Source organism: Piliocolobus tephrosceles, chromosome 14 (genome assembly GCF_002776525.5).
Source record: "Piliocolobus tephrosceles isolate RC106 chromosome 14, ASM277652v3, whole genome shotgun sequence".
NCBI classification, from domain to species: domain Eukaryota; kingdom Metazoa; phylum Chordata; class Mammalia; order Primates; family Cercopithecidae; genus Piliocolobus; species Piliocolobus tephrosceles.
Window position 1 is genome coordinate 95973001 of NC_045447.1, and position 17470 is coordinate 95990470.

The window sequence follows — 17470 nt, forward strand, 5'->3', positions numbered from 1 at the left end:
ATCTATCTGTTGATGACCTGTGTGTTTATCTATAATAAAGTACTACTACTAATAAAATCCCCTAGGCAAATGAATTTTAGGATTATTATAAGTTTGAAATGTGTCAGAGATAGTTTGGGGAACAGAGAAAGTTCAAATGAGTGAGGTTTACTGCCTCTCATATTGTGAAGGTATAATCTAAGGTGACTTTTTCAGCTCTTCCACTTTGGTTCATTTACTCACTCACTTCTTTGCTATTTCATCCGTTCATTGATTCAGGCACCTACTAAGTACAGGTACTATGCTAAGTGCGGGGTCTACAAAGCCTGAGAAACCTCTGTCCTGTCCTTAAAGGGATGCAGGGGCTCTGACTTGGTAGCCTGCCCAGGTTTCTCTTTTTAAATTGGAATTTGCATGGTTTCTCCATTTAACCACAGATCTCATCTCTCCCTTCTGTGTTACACATAAATGGATTTATATATTTACATTATCTGCCTGATCTCTGTAATCCATGGAGTTTTAGACCTCAGACTTAAATTTTATTTGAGAAGAACAGTCTCTGGGGCTGTCCTCATTCCAAGCTTTAATTCTTGAATTATTCCCAACCTCCCATAGCAACTGGAGACATAGAGTCTGGGAACCAAGACGAGAATGAGGGAGTTGATGTAAAATGCGTGTACACCCACTGAATGAGGATGCAGTGGCAGAATTGAATGTCTTGGTTGGACATTCAGTTGGTAACAAAAACTCATAATGCTAAAAAGTCTGATTCTTGGTCCTAAGAGAAAAACATTATTCTTTGTGGGAGAATTGAGAGTCAAACTTAATCTTCGAGGACTATGAGAACTCCATAGGTAAGAAAATTAACCTAACTCCCAGATGGATGACACTGACCTGGTCACCTGGTCACTACAAGAACAATTAAGATCAAGTTCCTAAGTGTTATTCCTGACTTAAGGCAACTGGCAAAGACTTGGCAGTGTCAGCTGACAAACTTCAGGATATTCTGAGTGTGGAAGGATGACTGGCAGGTATAAGAATTCAGGTTTGAACCAACACATATACTTGTTCTAATCAGTGCCTAGAATAGTATTGGTCACATAGCAGGTACTTAAAAAATATTTATTAAATTGGATCCTTTAGTGTACTTGGGGTAGGTGAGTTGGAGGTAGGCAGAGGTAGGCCTACGAGTGGAGCATATATAGTTTTTTCCTCCTTTTCTACAAGGTTTATTTCTAAAAGGCAGAGGGCCAAAGAGGGTAACTTAGTCTGTTGTGCCAGGGCTTATGGGTAAAAGAGAAGCAAGTGGCTTAACTTCTCTGACCTTTTAGTTCCCTTATGTATCATAAAGGATACGAGAAAGTTCCTTGAGAAGGCCACTGCAAAATTATGGTTTTAAATAAAAGTTATTAAACGTTATGTGTGTACTTTATACAGACAACAAAATTTGCTCTCTCAAATGGAAACTGAATAGAGAACGAAGAAGGTTTTATAACTGTCTTTTATAACCATCTACCTAGCTACTACCTCTAGGCTTTGATAGATCAGCCCCATCAACAAATAGCCACCATTTAATAACAACAATGACAATAATAATAATTAGTGATAGTAGTAACAAAACCCACTAATATGGAGGCCTACTCTAAGCCAATCACCATTTAATGTCTTTCCTCATATTCATTACTGCATTTAAACCTCGCAACAACCTTGAAAGGTAGGAGTAACTTTTCAATGTCATTAAATACTGAAGCTGGAGCTCAATGTAATTAAAGAACTTGTCCGAGGCTTCACAGCTAGTAAAATATAACCAGGTCATAATGCAGGTCAGTTTTGTTCCAAATATATAGTCTTTACTCGTCATCACTTTCCCTCCCCATCCTACATGCATAAGAATGAAAAAGATGAGCTTCTATTTTTGTGTCACATGATTTATATAGTCTAGGGTTGTTTAATCCAAGCCTTTTGATAACCTTGTACAATTAATAGTATGGTAGCAATTACTATTATCCCCACTTAACAGAGTAGGAAACTGTGGCTCAGAGAGGCCTTTTAATTTCCCTAGAGTCATCCCAGGAACTAGAGCTCATGTCACCTTGACTCCAAAGTTGCCTTTTTTCCATTATACTGATAGGTTTTCTGCTTATTGAGCAACTCTGCTGTGCGAGACACAATTCTAGATGCTTTTAGGGGGGTAGTAATCATTAATTCTCACAAATATTCCACAAAAGAAAATGTTCTCAGCCCCATTTTGTTGATGGGGAAACTGATCTTCAGAGAGTTTAAGTAAGTATAAGTGGTGTGTCATCAAAAGTTAGTACACCTGGGCCTGTCACAATTGCTGAGGCCTCCCATATAGCCATATTGTGATTATTTATATGATTTATTGGTCACTGAGGTGTCCCTTATAACATGTTCCCCTTTCCCATATGCCTATTGTAGGAATCATAATGCTATCATTGGACATTTATTTCTTTGGTATACATTATTTCTCCCTCTGGTTGGAAAAGCTTACTATGGAGATAGAGACTTTGATGGAGAGCACAGAGGAAGGGATTTTTTTGGAATATGAGGTCTAACTTTTGGAGGACTTACCCAAGTGGGGTTTCCCCAGTGGGGAGCTGAGGAAACCAGTGACCAGCAGAAGACATGACAATGGAAAGTATGAAAGTGCCTTACTCTTCCAGTGGGTCATGCTGAGGGCATGTTGGTTTGATTAGAGATTCTCAAACACAAAGATCATCTGGAGAGCCTCTTTAAACACAGATCGCTGGACCCCACTCTCAGAGTTTCTGATTCAGAAGGTCTAGCTTGGAGTCTGAGAATCTGCAGTTCTAGCAAGTTTCCTGGGATACTAAGGTTGCTGGCTTAGGGGCTATACTCTGAGAACCATGGTTCTATAGTCTGACTGAGAATCATGAGGTGAAATGGTATCTGGAAGGGGAGAAATGCCCAGCACTATGGTGTCTGGTCATCTTCTACTAGGTAAACTGATGTCTATTATGTACAAAATGTGATGAGAGGGAGACACAGATAGGGGAACAAGAAGCCAGTAGGAATTTAAGACTTTCTTTTTTTGAGGCGGAGTCTCTCTTTGTTGCCCAGGCTGGAGTGCAGTGGCTGGATCTCAGCTCACTGCAAGCTCTGCCTCCCGGGTTTACGCCATTCTCCTGCCTCAGCCTCCCGAGTAGCTGGGACTACAGGCACCCGCCACCTCGCCCCGCTAGTTTTTTGTATTTTTTAGTAGAGACGGGGTTTCACCGTGTTAGCCAGGATGGTCTCGATCTCCTGACCTCGTGATCCACCCGTCTTGGCTTCCCAAAGTGCTGGGATTACAGGCTTGAGCCACTGCTCCCGGCCTGAATTTAAGACTTTCTTACATGAACACCAGATATTTTACATTCTCATTTTTTAGTGGGTAAACAGCATAGCTAAAAAATTTGTAAGGAAAACACAGTTAATAAACATTAAACACTGTCTTCCATGAATGTAAATTTAGACAATACAAAAATATAGAATTGCTACTTAATACGTGTATTAGAAGTAACTCAGAAGCAACATACATACACCTGGATAGAACTGAAAAGGTCATTTATTGATAGGAAAAATTCCAGTTTCTTCCTTTTCCTGGCATATGTGGTTGACTAGAAAATCACACAACAGACCCTTATTATAATGCATTTGTGTAAAATGGTGAATTTTCTCTTTATATCCTTTACATTTAGAAGACTTTGATTTGATTCAAAATTTCAGACACTTTGCTTGACCTCATGAATTTAAGGTACAAACGGGTGGCTCTGAATTCTTGGCTGTTTATTTCCTGAATCCCAGAGAGTCGTGTGCTTAATAACTGATGATGTGTGATGAATTTTCAGTGAATGCCTCTGGGGGGAATGTTCTGACTTGCAGCTCAGAGAGAAGCTGGCGCAGAAAGCAAAGGAGAAGGTTGCAAATCCCTTAATGAAATTTTTAATAAAAGAAGCTTTGAATGCATGCTTTTTTCAAATCGTTGCATCAAACCATTTTCGAGAGTCGACATAACTGATCAAGAGAGTGAGTATTAAGAATGCAAAAAGACAGCACAATTAAAGAGAGAGGCACATCTGGGAGCAGGAGAAGGCCAGAAAGTAGCTTTGAACCTGAATCAGGAAATTTTCATGGTGGCCAGTTCTTTTGGAGACTCTTGGATTCCTCTCTTTCAGTTTCTTAACTTTAAAGAGTAAAACTGCGCAGCACTTTGTACGGACCACCTCTACCACCACCCCATTCTGTTCCTAGCTTTTCCTTACTGAGAGGAAGCAAACTTTGTGCAAGAATGCTACAGGGCCAGTCTTTGCCAGGAGAGTGATGGGAACTGAGAATCAATGAGGAAGGTGCTGCTTGAGAGCTAAGTCATCAACTTCACTTCTCTCCCAGGCTGTTTTTGCTCTTCACTCCATGGAGAGCCTCATTTCCAGATGGCACTGAAGGCACCTGATGGATTTTATTTCTGCTAGTCAGATGTCAGAGTCCTTCTCAAAAGGGATATGAGAAGATGGCAGGGGTCTCAATGAAGAGATATCCTGTGATACATAGATCCCCAAAGTACTCTTACCTCTCAGTAAAAAAGGCAGTGGTCTTGTTTGAAAGAAGGAGAAACAGCCACTTTCTTCCATTTTTTTTTGTTTGAAAATAATAAGTATTGCTTTTAAGCCTTCCTCAGAGTCAGAACACAGGTATGCATTGACCTCAAAGGTCCTCATGGTATATTCTCTAACAAATGTAAATAAAACGCTGTGGCAAGCCTGCTGAATGAGAAAGATGATGAAGAAAGGCACAGTTGTCTTCTCAACAATTATTTGCAGACTTCATTAATAAATTGTCCTCTGAAGCAGCAATCAAGCAGATTCTTCCCCTTGGCAAGATGTTTAACAGCTTCACAGAAACAGCTGTAATCAGACCAAGATTAGAACAGAGGGAGGCTTACTTTACGTATTTCCTCCTGTAGTTTGTGAACAAGCGTACGAGGTACTAGTCAAGTAGGTTTCCCAACAGTTCTGTGTATAGCCCCTCAGGAGTGCTCATTCATTGACATACTTATATGTGCGGTTGAAAGTTTCCTTCTGCCCTATTTTTGAATCTTTTGTGTTTTATCAAAAACAGAATGAAGTACCCTCTCTGTATGTTTACACTGAAAGTTGGGGAGGGGGTATCTCAAAAGACCCCACTGAGGTGTAATTCATTGCAGGTTGTGTTATAGGGGAGAGAAAATAAAGGGGTTGAGGAGAAAAAAAAGATTATTATTTTTTTTTTTTTCAAAAAAGGATTTTGTGGCTTTTGGCACTGTTAATAATTTGTGTGGAAAAATAATGTTTTTTTGTGTGTTTCATCCTGTGCCAAGGCAGCTGCTGGTGCAGTAGCGTTCTGCAACAAATTAGAGGGCAGTTAAAGCGAGATTTTCCACCATCAAGAACAAAGCAAGGCCAGTTAGCATGAGGACAGCTTGTTCTAGTTGCTAATGTGCTTAAAAACTTGCTGCACATAATTTGAAACAGCTTTTGTGTGAGGATGCCGTGGCTCCGGTTTCTGAGGTCTAGTTCTAATTCCAAATCAAATGGAAGCAGCTGAATTAGAAAATGACAAGTTATGCACTGACGTCGTCTGTCCTGGCTACAAAGATAATTTTTTTCATCATTGCTATTGATATGAAAGTTAATTCCTCTCAATATTAAAATATTTAATGGGTGACAGCTGTCTGAAATATGAAGCCTGCAGCCCCTATTTACCGAAGAGAGCTCTCAATAACTGTGTGGCAGTTCTAACACACTTACAAATTATTTAAAGATGTATTACCTTTGCTGGTAAGGAAGCAGATGTTAAAAAGATTCAGTGCCTCCTTAAAAGTTGATCTGAACCTCAGGAGTTTTAATCAAGGTAGCTTTTTATTTCACTGGCTTGGAATTAAATGGGATTCCTTGGTTGCAATGCATTGGAAAAGAGCATGCTGGAGTCCAAATATCTTTCAGTGCTTAGAATTTAAAACTTTCATTTGTAACTCGGATAGGCTGTACAGAATTAAATCTAGGTGGGAGAGAAATATGAGAAGGTAGATTTTTAGTTGGAGTTTTTTGCCTACTTAAACACGAGCTGGGCACAGCTATAGTGGTGAGAGGTTTTAGACCCCGTGTGCGCAAGAAATGAGTTCAGTTCCTAAATTCACATTCATCAGGCTGAATATTAAGTTCTTCTTAAAGGCCAAGTGCACCGCTGACACCCTCACTAATAGGATTTCAAATGGTATAGTTATAACTATTCTAGAAAATACTAATAAACGACGTTAAGGTCTAAAGAAGGCCTTGAAGAAATTTCAGAGATCAAAATTTCTTTGTAGACTGTATACACATGGAGAAAAATGAAAGGATTTTAGCTAAGTTAAGATAAATAGAAGAATTTTATTCAAAGCAAGTTTCAGAAAACCTGTCTTTCATCCATATTATACCACTGCATCTGGGGAAAATTATGCACTTTTATTTTTTCTACAGAATATCAAAAATGGGCTTCTTGAATTCATTTACTTTCAGAAAAAATGCAAATTGACCAAGTATTTAGTATGTGTAAGCACTATTTATCTCGAGTTGAAGTTAAGTGAACTGGAAATTAGGGATTGGAGGAAAAAAAGTGTGGGGAGGGCCTCTTAACACTCAGGACAATGGAGCAGCTACTCAATTGGTGAAGGGCTACTGAGTGTGGTTGTGCAAGTTGTACACTGCACACCTCAGGGAATGCTATTCAGTTTGTAGTTAGACAGTGTATAATGTGCATGACCACCTTATACCTGAATTGGTGTGATTTTAAGGTACATGGACAGATTTATCTGTCTAGATATTCCCATATGGACAATCACAGTACCTGGTTATCTTGTCCAAGTACCTTTATAAGGGATGAGATTTAAATATTTTTTATAAGGGACATTATCAGTGAAGAATGATACTGTAGTTAGCTAACATATTAACCTCCCCATCCTTTTCTTGGCAAAAGAAACATTGTCGCCATTATAAATCAGGATGCTAAAAGAAATGAATATAGGACAGATCAGTTTTAATAGCGAAATAGGAAAATATTAGAAGCTTAAGGGCCTGTTTAGCCAAGGAAGATGCATAATATGGTATCTTAAGCAGCAAAGAAAATCTGGGGGTATTGAGGACCTGGGTTGAGAAGACACAGAAAAGAGCAGGAAAAGCTTCACATATTTTAGAATTTTTCATAGGGCTATCTTAATTACAGAAACAAATATTCATTTAAAATTTCCAATTATTTCTGTCTCCAGATTAGTAGGAAAAGGCCTACAGGAATATGTTAAAACATTTTTTTTTTTTTTTCTTATTCAACTTCTACAAAGCCTAATTGGTGTTTCCAAGATTTAGCATTTCAACAGATACTTGTTGGGTAGCTCTTATCTAACAGACATGGTAGAACATATGCAATGGCACATGTCAAAGTTCCTAATCTCAACTGGCAGACATTTGAGTAAGAGACATAAAGTAAGCTAAGCACATTCACATCAGCATAAAGAGTTATAAGGATTTAAAGAAGGTGGAGATCACATATGGTTGAGGTGGGGGGTGCATCAAGGAAAGTTTTCTGATGAAGATGCTGTATTTAGGTCGGGAGATGGAGACCATCCTGGCTAACATGGTAAAACCCCATCTCTACTAAAAAATACAAAAAAATTAGTGGGGCGTGGTGGCGAACACCTGTAGTCCCAGCTACTCGGGAGACTGAGGCAGGAGAATGGCGTGAACCCGGGAGGTGGAACTTGCAGTGAGCCGAGATGGCGCCACTGCACTCCAGTCTGGGCAACAGAGTGAGACTCTGTCTCAAAAAAAAAAAAAAGATGGATCTCAATAGATGACACAGCTAGTAACTGGGATTAGAACTATGTTCCATGGTTTTAAAAGTCCCAAGAATTGTAAAAATTTAGATGGGTTGAAAAATTTTCAAAGATCTTAACACAATTAAGTTTGATTATAATTCCATTTGATTTGCTCATGTTTTATGCTAGCTATTCTTGTTACCTTTAGGAGAGAGGTAGGTTAAAAAAATAAGAGGCTTGCAATGATAAGGGATAAAAGTAATATTTGGATAGGTATTGGCCTAAGAACTGTTTCTGTGATATAATCTGAATTGTCTGTTTACCCTCAGGAAAATATAATTAGGTCATTTCCAGCCACACTCCTGTTCAATCTTTAGCTACTTAAATTTTGTCAGCAGCATCATTCTAAATAATGAATTGCCCTGAGGGATGAGGGAGTTGTTATCCCTTTCATGGGTTACTCCCAAGGGTATCAGCTTCCTGGGACTTCCTGGTGAAATATGCTCCAATGACCACATAATGCTTTCGGGCAGAGAGATGCAGGAAGCCACTGACTTGTAAGGAAACATCCACAGGTGATCTCCAGGAGGGCTGAGGGAATATGAGTGAAGCACCAACAGAGTTTGGCATGGTGTATATAAAAAGATAAAGAAACAAAAAGTAGGATTCTGTGGCCAATGCATAGTTGAATGGAATAAAATAAGTTTATTATTAGACTTCTCAGTAATTTTAATATTCATCACGAACAGATTATACAGCTTTTATGAAACTTACTCGACCAAGGAACACATTTTTGAAGGAATCTTTCACAAAGCTAATGGTGCCTAGAAAATAGTTTGCAAATATCTCATTTCCTGCATTGACACAGTGTCTTTCTGTTCAAAACACACTCCTAGGCCTCAGATGGGATTAGAGAGATGTAGAGGTAAATCTGACTTAAATCTTGCCTCTAGGTTGCTTATGATCCAGTAGGGAAGATGAGGAATGTGTGAAACAATCATAATGTACATATAAGAAATTACAGTGATATGGGGGATTAAAGATTATCTCTAGGTGGGATACAAGGAAGGCTTCCTGGATGAAGTGGTATTGACCTGGACCTTGAATTTAGGGTAGGCTTGGAGAATGTTAAGAGGGAGGAAGTGTCACTTTAGGCTTAGAAAACATAGGAGGGGATTTAATGGGGGAATAGTGTTGAAACGCTAGTATATACAGATGGTCATAAAGTCTACAAAAGGTTGGCCAGATAAGAAACAAAATATTGTCTAAAACTTCTCTCAGTAATAAACTATATATATATAAAATATGTATAAACCTATATATGTAATATGCATATACACATAAACGTATCTTCAGAATCCTAATAATTACCTTTCCGTGTTCACATACACCCTTATGCTCTCGGTTGGTGAATCTAGAAAATAGTTCAAAATGTCATGGAACTGCCTGGTAGTCTGTGGACAGCTCCCCTGAGATTTCTCATCACTTTCACCACATCTGGAGCTGTTACAGTTGTGGTATCAACTAGCAAAAGGAGGGCATTGAAAACTCCCCTCCATAGAAGACTACCTATTCCAGGAGCAACTACACTCCAGAATCTGTCCATTTAACCCCCAAACTTAAAACACTGTACTCCTTTAACCTATGCAAGCTCTCGTAAATGCTTAGGTGACTACCTGTAATATGAGACCAAGGTGATTAGTTCAGTTCTCATGTCAGTGAAAGTATGAATGATTGATTTCATTAAAGTTCTGCTCCTGGTAAAATAATTCAAATCATATGAAATTATATTGTTGAAAATATACCAAGAACTTGAAGAAAAAAATTAATGACTTCTTTTCATTTTTTAAATGTTGCCTTCTAATCCTTATCCAGATGCATACATATTTTTTCTTACCATGAATGATTACAATTTTGTAATTTTATTTATTGATGTATCTTACCTTTTGTTTCTCCATATTCTTTTACATTTTTATTGAAGGATCTATTTTAAAAGACTAATTTGATTGTTTTGTAAAAAATCATTATAAAAATGTCAATCAAAACTCAAAACTACAAAAAGAAAGTAAAGAAAAAAACCCTCAAAACTCCATATCCCAAAATAACTCTCATTAACATTTATTATAAATAATTCTAGACATACTGGCATTGTGTTTCAGTGAGAAAGGCAGATAAAATGAAATTGAGATAGTTGCTGAACTTTAGATAAATCTCTCTTTAACAAAATATAGGGCTTCCTAAAGTATCCCTTTAAAGTTACTCATCAAAGTAGTATAGATAGACTATAAGAGATGGTAGTGGTTTCTTTGGTTTGGTTTTTTAGCTATGTGTTTATGTGGGCACGGTGGCTCACGCCTGTAATCCCAGCACTTTGGGAGGATGAAGTAGGCGGATCACTGAGGTCAGGAGATCAAGATCATCCTGGCTAACATGGTGAAACCCCATCTCTACTAAAAATACAAAAAAAGTTGCCAGGCGTGGTGGCGGGCCCCTGTAGTCCCAGCTACTCAGGAGGCTGAGGCAGGTCAATGGCGTGAGCCAGGGAGGCGGAGCTTGCAGTGAGCCCAGATCATGCCACTGCACTCCAACCTGGGCAACAGAGCGAGACTCCGTCTCAAAAAAAAAAAAAAAAAAAAAAAAAAAGAGAGAGAAAATTAGACTTCTTCCTATTTTTCCCACCCATTTCAATCTTTGTATTGTTATATTATTATTCTTCTAATATCATCAAGTTGTATTTACGTTATCTTCTGTAACCATAATTTTGTAGTCCTGAGTTCTTTCTTTTGGTTCATCTCCAGGCTAACTGGATTAAGGGCTCTCAGGTTTTTTTATACTTGAGCTCTTTCATGCTGTAGTGTAGCACTGTTTAATAGAACTTTTTGTGATGACAGAAATGTTCTGTGTCTGTGCTGTTCGATCCAGTAACTACTAGCCATATGTGACTTTCGAACACTTTAAATGTGGCTAGTGTGACTAAGGAACTGAATTGTAAATTTAATTTAATTTTAAATAATTAGTTAATTAAAATTTAAATGACCACAGGTAGCTAGTGGCTACCACTACCATACTAACACTGGTAGTGGGGTGACCAACAGTTCTGTCTGTCTTTAATGCTTTGGCGTATCTTCAAAGCTTTTATATGTTTATATCAAAGATATAGAATATTGGGTCGTTGTTTTCATTAGAATTTTGTAGGCATTGAGTGTTGCCATGAAAAGTTGGGAGGCTATTCTGAGTTTTTCTTCTTTATTTGACTTTTTTTGTTTTTGTTTTTTTTTTACATTTTGAGAGCTTCTGAAGCTGGGGTGGGCAGGGAGAGGAGGCTGCCTACATCTGTTAAAACAGGCAGGATCTGTGATATTTTGAACTATTTTACACATTTACCAAACAGTACTAATAACAGGGCTGCATGTCCACATGGGTGTGTCAACATGGGAAGGTTATTATATCTGCAAGATAGTTGACATTTCAGTTTCACAAAAGAGAAACTTAAGAGAGGTTAAATAATTTGTCTAATATTATGCAGACAGTAAATGGCAGAAATAAGATTTGATCCAACTAGTCTGTTACTTCTACCACCCTATAAATTTAATTTTTTTAGCATCAGAAAATCTTTCCCTAAAAATAAATTCTTGTGTAGAATTCTAAAATAAAATTTAAAAAAGTATTTACAATTGTTTTTAATTCTATAAATTTATTTTATTTTATTTTTTCAAGACAGAGGGTTGCTCTTTCTCCCAGGCTTGAGAGTAGTGGCATGATCTTGGCTCACTGCAACCTCCGCCTCTCTGGCTGAAGCAATCCTCCCACCTCAGCCTCCCAAGTAGCTGGGACTATAGGTGTGTGCCACCATGCTGCTTGGCTAATTTTCTTATTTTTTGTAGAGACAGGACCTTGCCATGTTGCCCAAGCTTGTCTTGAACTTCCTGGGCTCAAGAAACCCACTGTCTCAGCCTCCCAAAGTGTTGGGATTACAGGCGTGAGCCACTGCGCCTGGCCAATAAATATATTTTAAATGTCAGGTTTTAAACATTAACTATTAAAAAGCCAACCCATGGCCAGGTGAGGTGGCTCACGCCTGTAATCTCAGCACTTTGGGAGGCCGAGGCGGATAGATCACCTGAGGTCAGGAGTTCTAGACCAGCCTGGCCAACGTGGTGAAACCCCGCCTCTAATAAAAATACAAAAAAAATAGCCAGGCATGGTGGTGCAGGCCTGTAAACCCAGCTACTTGGGAGGCTGAGGCAGGAGAATTGCTTGAACCCTGGAGGCGGAGGCTGCAGTGAGCCAAGATCACGCCACTGCACTCCAGCCTGGACGACAGAGCGAGAGTCCATCTGAAAAGAAAAAAAAAAAAAAGGCAACCCATGAGAATAATAAAGCAATTTTAGTTAACACCATAATTTGAAATCAGAGGTTATGACCAACAATTACAGCCTTAACATTACTCAGCATCGAACTTCTGTCTGGTTTGGTTTGCCATATCATGGAATTAATGACTCATGCAGATAAATAGTTGTAATGATCTCTCTTTTTGATAGCATACATTCAGCTCAGGACATTCCTCAATTAAACTGATTCAGAAACTTTAAGGGAAGTAATAGAGAAAGCTTTGTTTTAAAGTTGAATCATCTAATAAGTGCTTGTACTTATTAGTTTTATTAGCACATCTAATAAGTGCTTGCATTTCTTTCTTTCTTTCTTTTTTTTTTTGAGACAAAATCTCATTCTTGTACCCCAGGCTGGAGTGCAATGGCACGATCTCGGCTCACTGCAACCCACACCTCCCGGGTTCAAGCGATTCTCTTGCCTCAGCCTCCCGAGTAGCTGGGATTACAGGTGCCTGCCACCATGCGTGGCTAATTTTTGTATTTTTAGTAGAGATGGGGTTTCATCATGTTGACCAGGCTGGTCTCCAACTCCTGACCTCAGGTCATCCGCCCGTCTTGGCCTCCCAAAGTGCTGGGATTATAGGCATGAGCCACCGCGCCAGGCCAAGTGCTTGCATTTCTTAAATAGGAAGGTCAGCCCCCAACTTACAGTAAACATCAAAGTTCTCTGTAGTATGCTGTGTGTCACTGGTTCAGTTATAATTGAATACGTGAATACTGAGCTATGCCAAGTGTTTGAGCCAAGTGAATATGTATGAGTCTTTCCTGGTACAGGACTGAGCAGAGTATCCCACGAAGCACTAGATATTTACCTGAGCAAATTTTCAAAAGATGAGTTTAGACCTGTAACTTTCCCAATTAATTATACATTTATAAGAAGTTCATAAAATGTGTAAAGCAAGTAAAGGGGACTTTCTTCTGATATGTATAAAAAATAAGAAAAAAGGATTAAACTGGCAGCATAGATTAAATTTTGGTGATTTTCATTGTCACATAATCTGATAATTATTAAAATCAATAGCTCTTTTTTCTAAACACAGTTTAAAATGTTAAAATATGCTTGAAAATCTATTTGAACCAAATGACCCACAAAACACTGCTGAACAGTTTGAAATACCTTTTAGTCCCTCTATCAAGCCTCATAGGCTTTGATGGTTATAAATACTTAAGTCTGTGTGGCATCTGTCAAAAGCATTGCCCCAAGCTTTCATGATTTTGCTCCTAAAGCTATTGGTTTATGTTCTTTCTTTTGTGGCCAGGGTAAAAAGGTGACTCACTCACACCTGCTTGCTCTGACTTGACAGTGTTAGAGGGGATGACTTTTCCTGGTTTCAGATCTTGTAGACATTGGAGCAAAGTGTGTGTGTGTGTTTGTGTGTGTGCATGTGTGTGTTGTAAAAAGTTGGTATACATTACTGGGGTTAGTGGTTCAAAAATGATCTAGGCTGATTGTATTGAATATGAATACAAATCCTGTATAAAGATCCTTACCTGGTCAGCTCTTGCTAGAAGCACCTACTTTTTTTTTTTTTTACCCAGCCTGAATCCACTTTTGGTAACTCTGGAAAGGAATCCCAGAAGTGAACATTCCTGTCCTCTGGCTTTCTCTTCAGTTGAAATTCTAAGCTTCTGTGGTCCCTCATTTGAGTTCTAATCTGTGGCCCTTATCTCTTTTAATAAAGAAGGAACAGGTCCATGCAAGCAGAGAGAGCAGGTGTCAGATGCATGCAGACATTGCAGTTTGAAATATGCCAAACACAGATCACACACTGACTTCATGTATGGCAACGAGCACTTGTAAGTTTAGGAACAGCCCAAGCGTTAGTCGAGACTATGAATTCCTATATCAAAATCTCAAGGAATAACTTTTAAAGTGGAGTTTGAGTGCCCATAGGAGTTAATATATTTTACAGATATCTCCTGTATGCAATCTAGGATGTGAGATAGATTCATTCATTAAATGAATGACGGTAGGAACCCTGGAGGACCTGTAATCAACAATCTTTATCTGCTGTATGAGTCCCACTGAGGTGCAAGACATTCTCTAAGGCCATAGGCCAAGTGAGTGCCAGCTCATCTCTTACTTATCAAGTGCTTACTATTTAGCCAAATATTATCCTTGACTCTGGAAAGACAGCAAAATAGACATGGTCCCTGTCCCCATGGGACTGATTGTATTGTGTGAGAGCAGGCGCTTGAAGAGAGATTTCAGTACAGACTACTAAGAGTGGGATAGACTTTCCTGAAGTGATTTCATCACTTCCTTTAAGCTTCTAAGGTCCTGCTGCTGCAGCTGCTTCTGTAATCATCAGCCAACTTTATATGCTTGATTGTTTTATTCTTCACAAATCCCTTTACTATAGCTACTATTATTGGCCCCATTTTATGACTAAGTAAACCAAGGCTAAGGAAAGTAAGTAGCTTGTCTGAAACCGTTCTTTTGTTTAATCTGCTAATGTGAAAGGATGTGACTGCTTCAAATAGGAGAAAATGCTGTCAAGAGAATGAGAAGACAAGCCACAGACTAGGAGAAAATACTTACAAAAGGCATATCTGATAAAGTATGGTTATCCAGAATACACCAAGTTCTCTTAAAACTCAACAATAGGAAAATGAACAACCCAAATTAAAAATGAGCAAAAGACCTGAACAGACATCTTAATAAAATAGTTACATAGATGGCAAATAAGTATATAAAAAGATGCCCCACATCATATGTCATTAGGGAACTGCAAATTAAAACAATTAGATAAAACTATGCCTGTTAAAATGGCCCAAATCCCAAACAATGTCAATGCCAAATGCTGGTGAGGATGTGGAACAAAAGGAACTCTCATTCGTTGCTGGTAAAAATGCAAAATGATATAGCCACTTTGGAAAATAGTTTGGCAGCTTCTGACAAAACTAAATATTTTCTTACTATATAAAGCAATCTTGCTTTCTGATATTTACCCAAATGAGCTGAAAAGTTAGGTCCTCAGAAAAACTTACATATCGTTGTTTCTATCAACTTTATTCATAATTGCCAAAACTTAGAAGAAAAGTAGACGTCCTTCAATAGGTGAATGGATAAATATACTGTGATACATCTAGACAATGGAATATTATTCAAGGCTAAAAATATATGAGCCGTCAAACTATGAAAAGACATGGAAGAACTAAATGCATATTACCAAGTTAAAGAGGCCAATCTGAAAAGGCTCCATACTGTATGGTTCCAAAAGCCAAAACTATTTAAAAGATCAGTAGTTTCCAGGGCATTGGCAGGACAGAAAGATGAATAGGAGAAGCACAGAGGATTTTTAGGGCAGTGAAACTATTCAGTATGATACTGTAATGGTGGAGAATGTCATTATATATTCGTCAAAACTTACAGAATGTGCAATATCAAGAATGAGCCCTAATGTGAACTGCGGGCTTTGGATGATAACGATGGGTCAACGTAGGTTCATCAGTTGTAATAAATGTACCATTCTCGTGTGGGATGTTGATAGAGAGGAAAGTTGTGTTTGTGTGGGGGAAAGCGATATATGGGAAATTTCTGTACTTTCCACTCATTTTTTCTGTGACCCAAACTTCTCTAAAAATTAGGTCTGCTTAAAAATACTGTTAGCTCTTTTGCTAAGATTTATCAAGAAAGTTAGTGTAGCAATCAACTGGCCCCAGGTTCAGCATTTTTTTTTTTTAACCCACATTGAGGTAAGGTTAACCTTTTATTTAGTAGAGTTCTAGGTAGGTAGCCTTGAATCTACTGATCACTTCATTTATTTTGAAGTCTTATACAACTTTGGGCAGATGTCAGAAGAAGATACTAGGGAAAAAAATACCCTTAAGCAAGAAGAAGGTTATACACTTTAATTTTTTTTTTTAACTTTAGAAACCTCACCATGTTAAACTTCCTCATTTGAAATCTATTGTTAATGGCTCTTTTCCTCCCACAGATGAGGGTGGGCAGATTATTACCAGTCCATGCTGACTTTGAACAGGGCATCCATTATGGGAAGGCCCCACTGAGTTCATTATTAATCCCGTATATAATAGAAAAAACCCTGAAAACCTCTACCCAACCCTGACCCTTTGTTTCCTGTTCGCGTTGTTGTTTGTGGTGGTGTGCCGCTGCCTGACCTATTATAAATGCCAAGTGCACACAGCTCCTTTGAATTTCACACTGCAGCCATAAATCGTTTGTCCATTTATAAATAAAATAAAATGTGGGATATGATGGAGCTCAAGAGAGCATATTGTCTGAAACTCTTGGATCTCATTCTCAGCGCAGATGTGCCAAAGCTGTTTGGCACAGTATAAATTGAGCTGGATGTTAGGGCTGTTCACAGCCCCCTGGGGGCAGGTGGGCTGGGTACTTGGCTGAGATTGCCTCAGAGCATTAGAAAATGGTAATTGCCTGAGACTTCTTATGTTTTTTCCTAAAGCATTACTCTCTTCCTAGTTCTCTAGTATAACTGTGAGGGTTGATTTGAAATAGCCAGAAGTATTGATTGAGAAAAAAAGTATTATATTCAGACTACATAAAAAGCAGACTCTTCTCTACAGAGATAAATGTAAAGAGAAAACAAATTCTAATTCAAATCCTATTTTATTTGGTTCGAAAATGCTAGGAAGTTCTGGACGATTGTACTCCACATTGATGCTCTACTTTCTACATTAGTGTTTTTTTCTTCCATGGAATTAGAGCAGGAGATGGTACCTCATGAATTAATGCTAACTGGTTGTTGAACAAGAATTGTGTGGAAGTGAGTTAAGAGATGGTCTTGTGTCATGGAAAGTGTAGTAGTAGCTGGACACTGGGGTGCTGCCTCTAGTTTTGCTACTAATTGGGGCTATAAACTGATGCTGAGCACTTAAATTATAGGGCCTCTGATGCCTCCTGTGTAAAATCTGAGAAGAGAAGAAGGTTGACTTAGTCTGTGGTCACCAAGGCTCCTCCTTGTTGTGCCTTTTTAGAGTTTTGTGAAAATAACTGGGATTCCAGGGATCAGCTTTGGATGTCCTCCTTTGAACAGTCTTCCCCAGACTTTTTGGTCAGCCTAGCGAGGGGTCCACAGTGGCACTGACACTGTCTGCCCTGCACTACAGGATGAACAGATCATAGTCTCGAGAGTACTGATTCTCCAGCCTTACATGGTCTAACACTTTGTAGTTTAAAAAGCACTTCTGCATATATGATCATCTCGAAAATTCCCTGAGATGGGGACTGTTATTGTCCAGAGCTTACAGGTGAGGAAACATCTAT